Source organism: Dipodomys spectabilis, unplaced genomic scaffold, assembly GCF_019054845.1.
Source record: "Dipodomys spectabilis isolate Male_0828 unplaced genomic scaffold, ASM1905484v1 ptg000115l, whole genome shotgun sequence".
Lineage (NCBI taxonomy): Eukaryota > Metazoa > Chordata > Mammalia > Rodentia > Heteromyidae > Dipodomys > Dipodomys spectabilis.
In genome coordinates, this window is record NW_024870792.1 from 14,541,837 (window position 1) to 14,555,351 (window position 13,515).

The 13,515-nt window shown below is 38.8% G+C and overlaps 1 protein-coding gene across 4 annotated transcripts in view; it reads left to right on the plus strand.

The window, feature by feature from the left end:
- Nucleotides 1-4,201: 4,201 nt before the first annotated feature.
- Cwc22 (CWC22 spliceosome associated protein homolog) overlaps nt 4,202-13,515 on the plus strand; it is a 58,385-nt gene continuing 49,071 nt past the window's right edge. For 2 of the 4 annotated variants that reach the window (XM_042688296.1, XM_042688299.1), the window contains exon 1: nt 4,322-4,374. The gene's annotated coding sequence lies outside the window, so the exon portion shown is untranslated. Of the gene's footprint in view, nt 4,224-4,321; nt 4,375-13,515 lie in introns of those variants that run through there. The other 2 variants (XM_042688298.1, XM_042688297.1) reach the window with 2 other exon arrangements.

Here is a 13,515-nt window from a genome sequence, read left to right on the forward strand (position 1 = left end):
GGGCACTGTCCCTGAGCTCTTTTGCTCAAGGCTAGTGCTCTACCACTTGGAGCCACAGCTCTACTTTCAACTTTTTGGTGGTTAATTGGAGATAAGAATTTCATGGATTCATTCATCTACTGAGGGGCATCTGGGTTGGTTCCATATCTTAGCTATAGGTCCCTTGGTTTCCGTTATTTGCAATAACTTGTCTAGGACAAGCAGAAAAAGTCAAAAGCTATGTACATATGACCACATAAGATGATGCTAGCTAGGCTGGGCGCTGGTGGCTCATGCCTGTAATCCTAACTACTCAGGAGGCTGAGATCTGAGGATAGCGGTTCAAAGCCAGCCCAGGCAGGAAAGTCCGTGAAACTCTTATCTCCAATAAAACACCAGAAAACCAGAAGTGGCGCTGTAGCTCAAGTGGTAGAGTGCTAGCCTTGAGCTGAAGAGCTGAGGGACAGTGCCCAGGCCCAGAGTTCAAGCCCCATGACTGACCCATGCTAGATGATGCTAGCAAAATGAACCCCAGATACAGACACAAGTGGTTTTATCTTTCTTGCTGTTGTTTCTAATGTATTTATAATGTACTATGTGATTTTTTTTGTTTCTTTTGTATGTTCTTCCCCCATGGTATAACCCCTGTTTTCACCATATTTGATTCCAGTGCCTGCATCTTGTATATACATTTTTCTAATTTGGGGAAGGGAAATAACAAAATGCTGAAATAAGGATACAGGTTGACCCATTGTAACAATGAGATGTAAAAGACACTATGTTGAAACGAACTTAACAACTTTGGTGGGGGGAGGGTCGGCAGGAGGAGTTAGGGAGGTGGGGAGCCAGAGGATGGTAGCGGAAAACAAAGGAGGGGGTAACAATGCTCAATAGGAAATGTACTCATTACTTTACTCATGTAACTGTAACTCCTCTCTACAATATTTTTACAATAAAAATATATATAATAAAAAATTAAAAAGAGTCCATGGATATTTCTGCCTGGGGTGGCTTTGAACTGGAATCCTCAAATCTCAGCCTCCTAAGTAGGTAGGATTACAGGCATGAGCCACCAGTGTCTGGCCATTCATTTACATTTTATACCCACTACATGTCATATAACATGCTATCTGGGAACTTATAGTATCATGTTATGGTTTGAGTATGTCTCCCACTGGCATATGTGTTGAATGTTTAGGCCCCAGCTGGTGCTGCTTTTTTAGAAGGATCTGGGAACTTTAGAAGCTGGAACCTAGCTGAAGGAAGCAGGTCATTATGTTCATTTCTTTAAGGGTTACATATAGTTCAGAGTTCTTCCCTCTTTATTTCTGTCTGAGATGAATAAGTTCCTCTTCCACAAATTACCTTTGCTATAATGTTCTGCCCAAGTTTGTGGGGCCAAGTGTCTGTGGCTGGAATCTTCTGAAACCTTCAGTTAAAAAATATTCTTCCTAAAATTATATTACGTGAAGTAAGCCAGACCCAAAGAAACATAGGTCCCATGGTTTCTCTTATTTGCAATAACTAGTATATGTCTAGGACAAGTAGAAAAGGTCAAAAGCTATGTACCTATGACCATATAAGATGATGTTAAGCAAAATGAACCTCAAAATAGGGACACAAGTGGTTTTTTCCTTTCTTCCTATTGTTTTTAACATATTCATAATGTACTATGTGATTTTTTTGTTTCTTTTTTATGTTCTTTCCCCAGGGTATAACCCCTGTTTTCACTGAATTCACTGTATTTGTTTCTGGTGCCTTGCATCTTGTATATACATTTTTCTAATTGGAAGAGGGGAAGGGAAATAAGAAAATGCTGAAATAAGGATACAGGGTGACCCATTGTAACAATAAGATGTACAAGACACTATGTTGAAAACGATCTTTACAACTTTGGTGGAGGGGGTAGGCAGGAGCAGTTGGGGAGGTGAGAAAGGATGGTAGGGGAAAAACAAAGGACGAGGTAACAGTGCTTGCTAGGAAATGTACTCCATTACCTTACTCATGTAACTGTAATCCCTCTGTACAGTATTTTTACAATAAAAACATATAAAAATATTCTTCTTCTTCTTCCTTTTTCAGATTGTTCCTGTCAGATGTTTTGTCATATTAATCAGAAAAGTAACCAACAGAGAACATTGACACTAGAGAAATGTGGTACTTTCTGTGGCTAAATCTGACAATAGGGTTCATAAGGTATTTGAAGTCACGCATAGAAGAAAAATTTTAACGTTTGGCGATCGTAGCCAGGTGTCAGTGGCTCACACCTGTAATCTTAGATACTCAGAAATCTAAAATATAAGGATCCAGCTTAATATTGTGAGTCAGAGCCTGAGAAATCAGAATGTCTATAGGAATGAATATAGTAAAAGCCAGGCTCATGAGGTTTCACACAATAAATGGTACTCTATGGGGAATCAGACTAGAGACCATTTATGTTACAAATTTTGTCCACATATTTATCTATGTTGTTTTAGAAAAGAAAGATGCCCATTGTGAGACATTTCAGATATTGGTCACAACATACCAAAGTCAGACTCTACTCATGGAAGGCTTGAAGATATGAATGAGTAATCACATTTGAAGAGTGTGAGAAGAGAATTTCTCCTATGCATCTGTTCACAAATGGAGGCTTAGGAAGAATTTAATGCAGTCACAGACCAAGTGTTTCTAATTGTTTCTCAAGCTAGTAGCAGACAGCAGGAGAAGAGAGATGGAAAGAGGCAGCTACAGGAGCAGGGCAGGCCAAGCCTGTGGAAAGGCCTCTTTGCAGGGGAGAGGCCTGCAAAGAAGGAAGAAGGAAGGAAAAGGAACAGGAAAAGGAAAAGCCTTCCTGTTAGGCGATGTAATGCTTAGGAGCTTTAGAGGGTGGTGTTGGAGGTTTGCAGACCGAAGTTTGCAGACCAACCAAGGTCAGGGCTGCCCATTGGAGGCTCGGAGGTGTGGTGGTTGAGGCTCTTGGTTCTGGGTAGCTAGCCCAGGATAAGGTAGTCCCAGGCCCCTTTTCTGGTATAAATAGTATAAATAAAATTCTTTTGTCACCTTTAACTATGGATTGTCTCGCTCTCAGGTCATCATAGAGTTACTTTTAAATAGTTTTAAAACTTTTTATTTATAGGGTTGTTAGAAATGGTTTAAGTGCATTTTGCATTATGAGATGGAATAATGTCTTAGTTGCAACACAAAATTTCCTGTACAAGCTCATGCATTGAATGTCTGTTTCCCAACCTGGCACTATTATTTTGGAATGTTTTAGAAACTTTAGGGGGTTTTGCCTAGTGAAAGAACTAGGTTACTAGGTGATGAAGGCTATCTTTCAGAGATATATCTTGTTCTGTATTTTTATACCCCAATTAGTCCTTTGTCTCTAGGAAAGAACTGAAAGTTAAAAATACTTTAATGTAATAGAGAATTGTTTAGGAAACCTAGGCCTGATTTATTAAAGTCTGGGGAACATAAAGGTACTCTTGTATTTAAGAAGAGAGTTCCTACGACATTAACAAATGGTTTAATTTTTAGGTTTTGTTAATATTAAAAAAATAAAGTTTAAGCAAACAGTTTGGTGCCCAAGCTGTGAAACCATTACAGACTGCTGTTTTCAACTTTGGCAGGCAATTACCTCGTCTGTACAATATATTGCCAGCTGATACCTTAAGCTATAATAGTCTCTGTAAAACAGGTTTATCTCATTTTATCATTTATGATTTAATGTCTTCCATTCACTTGGTCTTGAAACCTTGAAAATAAATGCTCAACATTTGGTAATGTTTATTCTTGATGGACTTTTAGTCAAGCTATTTGTAAAAAGTCTGAAAAAATCCTGCACTCTCCCTAAAATCTTCAGGGAAAGGTTGGGGTGAGACTCAGTATTGTGATGCTTGCCTACTGTGTAATTACTAGGTTGAGTACCAAGGCTAAAAGAAAATATTTTTTTTTTGGGGGGGGAATATACTACTAAGAACATTCTTGGCAACTGATGAGTTTTAGATAAAAATTCATCTGCTAAACCTTAATCATTAGCTAAACTTCCTTTGAGGAGGCTGAAGGCACACCAAGAGGCTTGTCTCGCAGTACTACATTTCCCATCACACACTGGGCGGCCCTGTGGTCCTCACTATTCAGGGGCTTTCGTCATTTCCTGCCGCGCAGCCGATGGATTCTGGATTTTGTAGTTCTCTCCCAGTTCTCTTTGGTCGCCGTCTTGATCGTGGGAGTGTGTGGCCATCTGGACTACTTCGAAAGTGGTATGATGTTACGGCTCCTTCACTAGTCTTATTTATCAAGCTCAACTTAGTGTGAGTGTTGGTTTCTCACGCTCCGCCTCTTTCCTGCTGCCGGTACCGGGAAGGGGAAGTGATGCACTTCCGGTGCCATGGCGGCGCGGTTGAGCCTTAGGTAATTATCGAACTCCGTCGACTCGCCGCCCTGGGCGAGCCGGGTCCTGGGTGGCGGGTGGCCGCGGGCGGTGGGTCCGGGAGGCGGAGGGGCGTGGGCGCGGGCCCGGTGGTCTGTCGTGGGCGTCACGGGGCCGCGTGGGGTTCTACCCCCGCCCCTGGCGGGCCCGCGAGCTGGGGGTCGGGCTGCGGGCCGGGCCCGCGCGTCGCGGCGGGCGGGGAGGACTCGCTCTCGGGGCGGCGCGCCCGGCGTGCGCTGTGCGGCCGCGGGCTCTGTGTGGGGCCGCGCTCCGCACCCGCGCGGGCCCCCCCCCTCTCCGAGCCGTGTGCGCTCCGGGATGGATCACTAACCTCGCATCCCCCGAGGGGCTGCAGGGCCGCCCCCTTTCCGAGTTGGCTCTTTGCAGCCGCGCATCCCTGGCAGTGCTTCTCTAAGATGTCATTAGTCTGAAAGGAAAAGTATTCCCCGTGCCTAAGCCCGGGGCACATTGCTTCCCGCCGTGTGTGCTCTGCATCCGTCATTGTTCAGAAGCCCGACCACCAACTCGCTGCAGGAGTTCCGCGACTCTCAAATCCAGTCTGCAGTTTACTGAATTTACTTGTTCGTGTAACAGGATTATGCTAGTTCGTATGTGTGTGTCTAGTATATAAGACATTACATATAGTATATGTAGTATATATTACTGAGGCTAACTAGAAAAAAAATCTCTTTACCTATTATTTGATCCTCAGTTCTTCACGGGAAGTGGGAAAAGAAAGATTCTGGGAAAGGCTATTTCTAGATGCAAAAAAAATGGTTGACTTACAGTGCAGTTAACCTTTCATTTTTAAATGTTGAGAGCAGAATAGATAATAGGCAGTCTTGGTTTTCAGACAATCAGTTAACATGACTTTCCTTCCCCTCCCCCACCTTTTTTTTTTTTTTTTTTTAAAGAAAATCTGTGCTTAGACCTGTCGGTTATGCCTAGTAGTGCAGGAGGCAATATCAGTTACTATCCTGTGAAAAAGTAGATTTAAAATTGACGTGAAAAGTTGTTTGAACCTAGAGAAGCATTACAACAGGGAGTATCTATTAAGAGAAGAAACTTGGTTATGTTGGTGCTGGGGATCTATTAGCTTAACGGGTCTATCTTTGGGGGGCAAGTTATTTAACTACTGTAGTCTAAGGTCCTTCATCTGTAAAAATGTCAGTACTTCTATCAATGGATGCCAAAAACCCTTACCACTTAGATATGAGGAACCATGGTTCATTTAAGCACTACACAGTGCCTAAAAAAGTGTTAGCTATTTTATTTCCTGCTGCTATATAGCAGCTGATGAATACTTTTTGTTATCATTCCTGTTGTTTGGTTCCAAGTACTGTTCTTTACTCATCTGTCAGGTCATGGCTAGCACTTCTATTAAACCATACCTCCACTCCAGATTTTTTGCTACTTAATTGGAGATAGAGTCTCTTGAGGGCAATTCTGCCTGGACTGGCTTTGAGCTGAGTGCCTCAAATCTCTTAAGATATTAGGCATGAATTACCAGTGCCCAGCATAAATTTTAAGTTTAGAATTGGAAGTTTTTAAGGGTCCTAGCTTCTGGATATATTGTTAAGAACTTCTAGGTTCTACTGTGTTCATACAAGGTCTTTCATGTTCCCTCTCACTTATGTTCAAATTTCTGTATGTACTTCTTGGCCTGATTAAAGGACAGGAATCATCCAGGCCCTTTGGTTTTTTTGTTTTGTTTTTGTTTTTTGCTTTGTCTGCATTTCTCAGTGCTTACACACTTGAATCTCATCTCCTGAATGACTTTTTCATGTGAATAATTCCTATTTGTCCTCCAAGACCACTTTGTGTACATTCAGGGCTTACTTAGTTGCACTTCCTCCTTTCCAGAAGTACTATTTTTATAACATTGCTATAACAATTAGACTTTGCTCCTATTTTGTAAGTGGGCATATTTACCTTTTGATGTATTGTGCATGTTGTCCGATACAGATATCATCTCATTGTACATGGTTTATATAGGCACTTGTCTTTACCAAGAAGACCATGGCTGTACTTCACTCTCTTAGCTTTATACCTCCTCATTTTCTCTAGTCACTTTTCAAGCCATTAATTAGTAGATCTATCAACTGGTCTTCAGCTTATCTTGTTTTTTTTTAAAATCTTTTATAGATATTTTTTCAATTGTTATAACACCATAGACTTCTGTACAAATACAATTTTATAATATGAGGAAGGAAGGAGTCATTACATGATCATGTTTATTTGAAACAAAGAAGTTAAATAGAGGTGAAGGTGATGATACAGATTTGAAACTTAAGGCTTATTTTTTATCATGGATATGGATATAAATTTATTCACTAGATTTAAGAAAAAGATGTGATAGCACTATTTACTCAGTGAATGAGATGCTGTGGTCACTGAGTAAAGATAATTCATGCTTTCAAGAAGCTAAGCCAGAAGCCAAGAGAAACCAAGGATGTATGGGGGAAACTAAGGTCAAGAAGAGTTGTAGGCTTGGGAGGATGTAAGTGTCAGTGCCTGAAGGCATGCCAACTGAAAGGATGCCACTTAGTATTTGTTCAATAGCAGAAGAGCTGCTACAAGTTAAGAAATTACAATTCTGTTAAAATCATATACAGACAAGTATTGTTAGCAGAGAATAGAGACAGAATTTAAAGAGGACAGTTGGAAAGTGTGGAATAGTATTGAATGTGTCTAATGGAATGTGTTTTTAATTTGGAAGCTTGGTTTTCCAGTGGTCAGCTTAATGTATTTAAACAATATTTTTGTCCTACATGAATAAAATACTAGTTAGTAATATATAAGGACTTAATATTTTTAGATTTAATTTGGAGAAGCTTTTAAAGTCAAGATAAAGACTTGGTGAGAAAAATTATTCCATCTGTCCTAAAATGAAACTAAGGTGGTATCATTAGGAGACTTCCCTAAATAGAGTCGTCCCCCATTGTACACAGCTTAAAGTAATTGGGAGAAAATTAGAGACAGATTTGCTTCAACTAACTGAGATCAGAATTTGGTGACTGGGAGAATAGGAAATTGTCATTTGGGAAGTGCTATAGATGATAATTCCAGGTGAGATGAGAAGAAAATTAATGTGGAGGACCTTTGAGATATTCACATAGAGTTTCCAATGGCCACTAGGACGTAGAATTTGGAGCTGTGTAGAGAAGTTTGGATTGGAGTGAAAGTTTTTATGTTAGTTGAAGTTTGGGGATAGAGATGGTCTCCCAGAGATAACATGGAGGGTACTGGAAAGGGGTGGGGTGGGCTCAAGGGGAAAAGGGTAGGAAAAAAGAGAAGAGGGGGTAAAGTGAGGAGGAGAATCCAATGTATATCCTACAAAGTTTCAGAAGAATGAGGGAAGGGGTGGGTAGGGCATGGGTAGGTGAGAATGTTGAAAGGGCTGACGTTGATCAAGATACATTGTATTCATAAACTGCTTTGTTAAATGGAAGCTCCTTTGTACAACTACTTAAATATAATAATTTTTTTTAAAAAAGGACCAACACCACTCATTTGTTCTTTTAATATGTATATACATATATACAGAGAGAGAGCACTCTAGTAATGAGCATTGAGCAATAACAACAAAAATGCAAGAGCAAAGATTAAATCCTATGTCTGCTACAAAAAAAAGCTGGTATTAAAGGAGAAAGTAACAGAAGAAAGGAATGGAAACATTACAAGGTCTATGTGAAATTGAGAAGAACTTAAAGAAAAAGGGGATTCCCTGAATCAATGCTGGAATACTGTGTAACAAAAGTGAAAAGTTGCCCCTGGATTTAGCACCAATAAGGTCAAATTTTAACCTTGTTACGTGCTGTGGAAGAATGGAAAACCAACATTGGTAAGGAGAGGTTTGGTGAGGTTAAGAATTAGAGACTTCAAAAATGGACTTACCAAAATTAGTTCAGCTGTATAAAGGAGGAGAAAGTGGAACTAAATAGGGGACAGGATAAAAGGATTTTGACCTATAAATGTCACTTTTTTCCCTTTTTTGGCCTGTACCATGGTTTGAATTGACCTTGTATTCAAGAGGCTTGCTCACTCAACTGGCACTTGAATTAGCAATTTGCTAATCAGAGATTGACTCTCATGCTCTTTTCTTCCCAAGCTGGTTTTGAAGTATATATAATATCCAAGTGAATGTTTTTTTTTTTTGTAATATCTGATTGCTTAAATATAGGCTGGTACAGTCTCAACTTTATGATGTAGGAAATAGTAGATAATCCTTCCAATTTGTCATAGGTAGTTTTTGGCGTAGATGCTGGTATTACCTGGTGCGTTAAAATTTATTTTTTATGCCTGAGTTTTACTCTTAAGTTGTTTTAAATTTTATGGTGCTCTGTCCTTTTACAAAGCATCAAAGACCCTCAAGTGTTTTTCTGTTTATTCCTCTCTCATTTAATAAAATCTAGAACTTTCTGCACAGTAGTTGTACTTGGATTTGTAATCATTCAGTGATTATGAAACAAAGAACACACCTGCTATATGCAGTGCATAGGAATCAAACAACAAATGAGTAAAGGCCAATAAATCTTGGTAATTCTTGGAACCAGAACTTCTCTGAAATAATAATTGTTTTGATTTGAGAAAAAAATGTAGTGTATGTATTATTTAGTAATCCCCCTTCAGGGTCTAGGTCACTATTCTTCAATTAAATATGTTTGAGTACTTAACTCGTGTCAGTGTATATTTAAGTTTTTTTTAAAAACAGGTTTTATTTTGAATATTGAATAGTATCATTTTCTTCAGGCAGGGGTGGGGGAGGGTTATTAGGGCCTGGGTGCTGTTCCTGAACTCTTCTGCTCAAGGCTAGTGCTCTACCACTTTGAGCAATAGCACCACTTCCAGTTTTCTGGGTGATTTGTTGGAGATAAGCGTCTCATGGCCTTTCCTGCCTGGGCTGGCCTTGAACCGTGATCCGTAGATCTCAGCCTTCTGAGTAGGTAGGATTATAAGGGTGAGCCACTGACTCCGGGCCTAGAATTTTTTTTTTTCTTTTAGAAAGCATTCTTATGTTTAAAAATTTACCCAACTTGGCCTGCTATTAGTCTATAGACTACAGAGGTGCAAACTAAAGAACTTTGCTTTGATTCCCGTTTGCTTTAGTAGTTTTACAGTAGTATGCTTCAATGACTGAAGAGACCCATATAAAATGGTGGAACTGTGTTGTTCTTGAAATAATCTAGAAAGCAGTGCATTTTAGCCATTAGTTGAATATTTTATGATGGTCTGAGTTGTAGATAGTTTTTGCAAGTTATTATTTCATAGATTCTTAGTGTGAAATATTTCTTAGAAATGTTATTAGAGAATATTTTGCTATCTAATGCTTGCTGAAATAGAGAAAAATGTTTATTGTTTTAAACTAGTGCTCCCAGGGCTTTATCTCCTATTGTAAAACACCTTCTTTGCTGAGGAAAACAGGTATGGTTTTGTTGAGTTGCTTACTTGTGACAAGGTAAGACGTTTAATAATTCATCATAAAATCCACAAAGTGATGCTAAGAAGAGCACGGAGAGCTATAAACTCTAGATAAATTGCTCTCATTTCAGGGATTTCCAGTTAGTCTTAAGTTACAAGCATGAACAATTTCCCTATAGGCATATTCTGAATAAGTCTGGACAATGATAAGTACTTCATGCATCTTTTTTTTTTTTTTTGGTTAGAAATGCAATTAACAGTCTGCAGGGTTGCCAAGTTTACTCATGTCCTGAAATTTGGAAGTATGTGTAAAAGGTGATACTTAACTGCCAGAAATTACTTGCTGGAAAAGGTTGAAATGTAAAAAGAGAAAGATAACATCAATCAGAAAAATAAGTTGATTAAATCATTAAGGCAACTTGAAATACAATACAGAAAAGTTGGTTTTAAAAAATGTGGCTAGAATAGCAAAGGAAACTTTTTAAGGACAGAGGAGTGAGTAGTAAAGGAAAATGCTACATCTTATACAATAGAGTTAACTGATTTATTTGGTCATACTGTACTTTGTTAAACAAACTTTAGATGATGGGTTAAATTGTTAAAAAAATTGTAAAGGATGAACAAATTCAGCAGTTTCACTAGATACTATGTTGAAAATGAACTATACAACTTGTGGGTGGGGACAGGAGGGAAAAACCCCTGGAGAGAGTAGGGAAGGGATTGACATTATTCAAAAAGAAATATATTCTCTCTCTCTCTCTTTTTTTTTTTTTTTTACTTGGTTGTGGGGCTTGAACTCCGGGCCCTGGCACTGTCCCTGAGCCTATTTCTGCTCAAGGCTAGTGCTGTATCACTTGAGCCACAGCACCAATTCTAGTCTTTGAGTGGTTAGTTGAAGATTAGAGTCTCATGGACTTTTCTGCCCAGGCCGGCAGTTTAGGATAAGAACATTTAAATTAAGCTGTAATATTGGATGATTGGGGGCATCAGATAAACCTGGGTTTGAATTATAGCTCTGCCTTTTACTAGTTATAAGATTCTTGGACAAATCATTTGAACTCTGAGTCATTTTGCTCTCTAGTTGAAAAATAAAAGTAAAAAAGCCAACACATCAGAAAATTTTATTAGATTGAACAAGACTAAAATGATTATAAATGTGCCTATAATTTCTCACATTTAAAATGCATTGACACAGATAGGCTCTTTAAAATATTTTGTTAGCATATATTAAGCAAAATGTTTAATTATGACTTTTCCACATATAACATTCTTTGATGTGCAGGTATTTCTGTAGCTTGCTGAAATTGATTCTTTGGCTCAGAAGTGGTATAGCTGAATAATACAGAAGTTCAGGTTTTTTTGTTTGTTTTTTCTTTGCCTGTACTTGAGCTTGAACTCAGCCTGGATGCTATCCCTGAACATTTTGCTCAGTACTGTGCACTACCTACCACTTGAGCCACAGCTCCTCTTCTGGCTTTTTGGTGATTAATTGGAGATGTAATTCTGAGGAACTTTCCTACCTGAGCTGGCTTCCATCTATGAACCTCAGAGCTCCACCTTCTCATTACTAGAATTACAGGTGTGAGCCACATTAGCAACGGGCTTAGAAGTTCTATTTTAATTTTTCCCTTTTTTTTTTGAGGAGCCTCCATAGTGATGTCCATAGTGATTACACAAATCGAATTCTCTTCAGCAGTGAATAATGTGCCTGTTTCCTCTCAACTCCTTTACCAATATTTGTTATTTTTTGTTTCTTGATGATTGCCGTTCAGACTGGGGTAAGTGAAATCTTAGTGTAGTTCTGATCTTCATTTCCTTGATGGGGAAAGATGTCAAACATGTTTTCCATGTGTTTATTTACATTGGTACTCTTCATTTGAAAAGCATTTGTATAATTACATTGTCCCTTTATTGGGACATGGCTTATTTTGTCATTTGTTGTTAGTTTTTTGACTTGTTTATTTATTTGAGGTATTAACCTCCTGTCAGATGACTCTCTAGAAGACATTTTCTTCCATTGTCTAGATTGTCTCTTCATCCTTTTAATTGTTTCTTTAGCTGTACATAAGCTTTTTAATTTAATTCAGCCCTATATTTATCAATTCTTGCTATTATTTTCTGAGCCATTGAAGTCCTTCTTAGAAAGTCATTGCCTATTAGATGTAAATAAATTCCCCTTTGTTTTCCTATTGTAGTTTCAAAGATCTGGGTATGACATTAAGATCTTTGACCGATTTTGATTTGATTTTTGTTTCATTTTTGAACATGAACAAGCCTATATTAAAAAAAAAAACAGAACCATTTGTCAAGAGGCTGTCTTTTTCTAGTATATGTTTTTGGTACCTTTGTCAAGATTCAGGTGACTGTAGCTTCATGGGCTTATCTCTGGATTGGTGTATGCATTGCTTGGTGTGTGCATCTGTTGTGCCATTAGCTCTGTCTTAACAACAACACTATGGCTCTATAGTATAGTTTGAAGTCAGATATTGTGAGACCTCCAGCATTCCTCTTTCTAGTTGACCACTTAGGATCATTTATGTTTTCATATGAATTTTAGCATTGTTTTTTCTATTTCTGTAAAGAATATCATTGAAATTTTGGTGGAAATTGCATCAAACCTATAGAATTGTTTTTGATAACATAGCTGTTTTAGTGTTCTGTTAATCCACAATCATAGTTCCTTTTGTCTTTTCTTGTCTTCTACAAATTCTTCATTGTTCAATAGTTCCCAGTATAGAGGTCTATTAATATCTTTGGTTAAGTTTGTGCCTAGGGTTTTTTTGGTTTTTGATTTCATTTTCTAATTGAGGGTATTATGAATAGAATTTCTTCACTTCTTTTTCCCTTTCAGTAGATATGTTGTTGGCATATAACAAAAGCTATTGATTTTTGTATTCTGCTAAAAGTGTATTTGAGATCCAAGAATCTGATGGCATATTGAGGATCTTTTTTTTTTTGTTGTTGTTGTTGTTTATTTGTTTCCTCTTTAAAACCAATATAAGCCTGATCCCAACTCCACCTCCTCACACAATCTCTGATCCTGTAGGAGGATTATTTGCCCCTGGCTGCTGTATCTCAATAAACAGTCCTGGCCCAGTTGAAGATCAAGTCTGGCTTGTTTCTGTTCCTTTTCCCTCCATTTCCCTATCACTGAGTAGCTAGGATTATAGGTGTGAGCCACAGCTTTAGGCTGAAGTTTGTATTTTAATAGAAGGGTCTATTGTCTCTAGAAGGGTTGGGAGCTTTGGAATTGTGGGTGGCTCAGTAGACCAAGTGGGGTACTGGGAAAAGTTCTCTGTAGCTAAATCCCAGAATAACACCCCCACCCCCCAAGGCAGGTATGGCCTGGATTCTCTGCCCTCCTTCTGCCTCCAAGCTCAGAAATCATCCTCACAAAAGCAGGCGTCCCCAACATCACCCAAATTCTCCTCGACTGAGCTAATTTCATAATCTCATGCCAAAGGGCAGTGATTTCATTGGACTCAAGCCCCCAGAACTGTGATTCTCTCAGAGCCAACCTTAAAGGGTAATGGCCACTCAAGGAAGCACAGCCTAGGCTGCTCTGTTGGTTAAATCACACCACTATTAAAATGATAAAAGCCAGTGTTGACAGGGCCCTAGGAAACTCAGCACACTCGCACAGCTCTGCTCTCCATGTCCTTTCCACGCTCCCTTTGTCGGAATGGAGCCGCTCCTTTTGT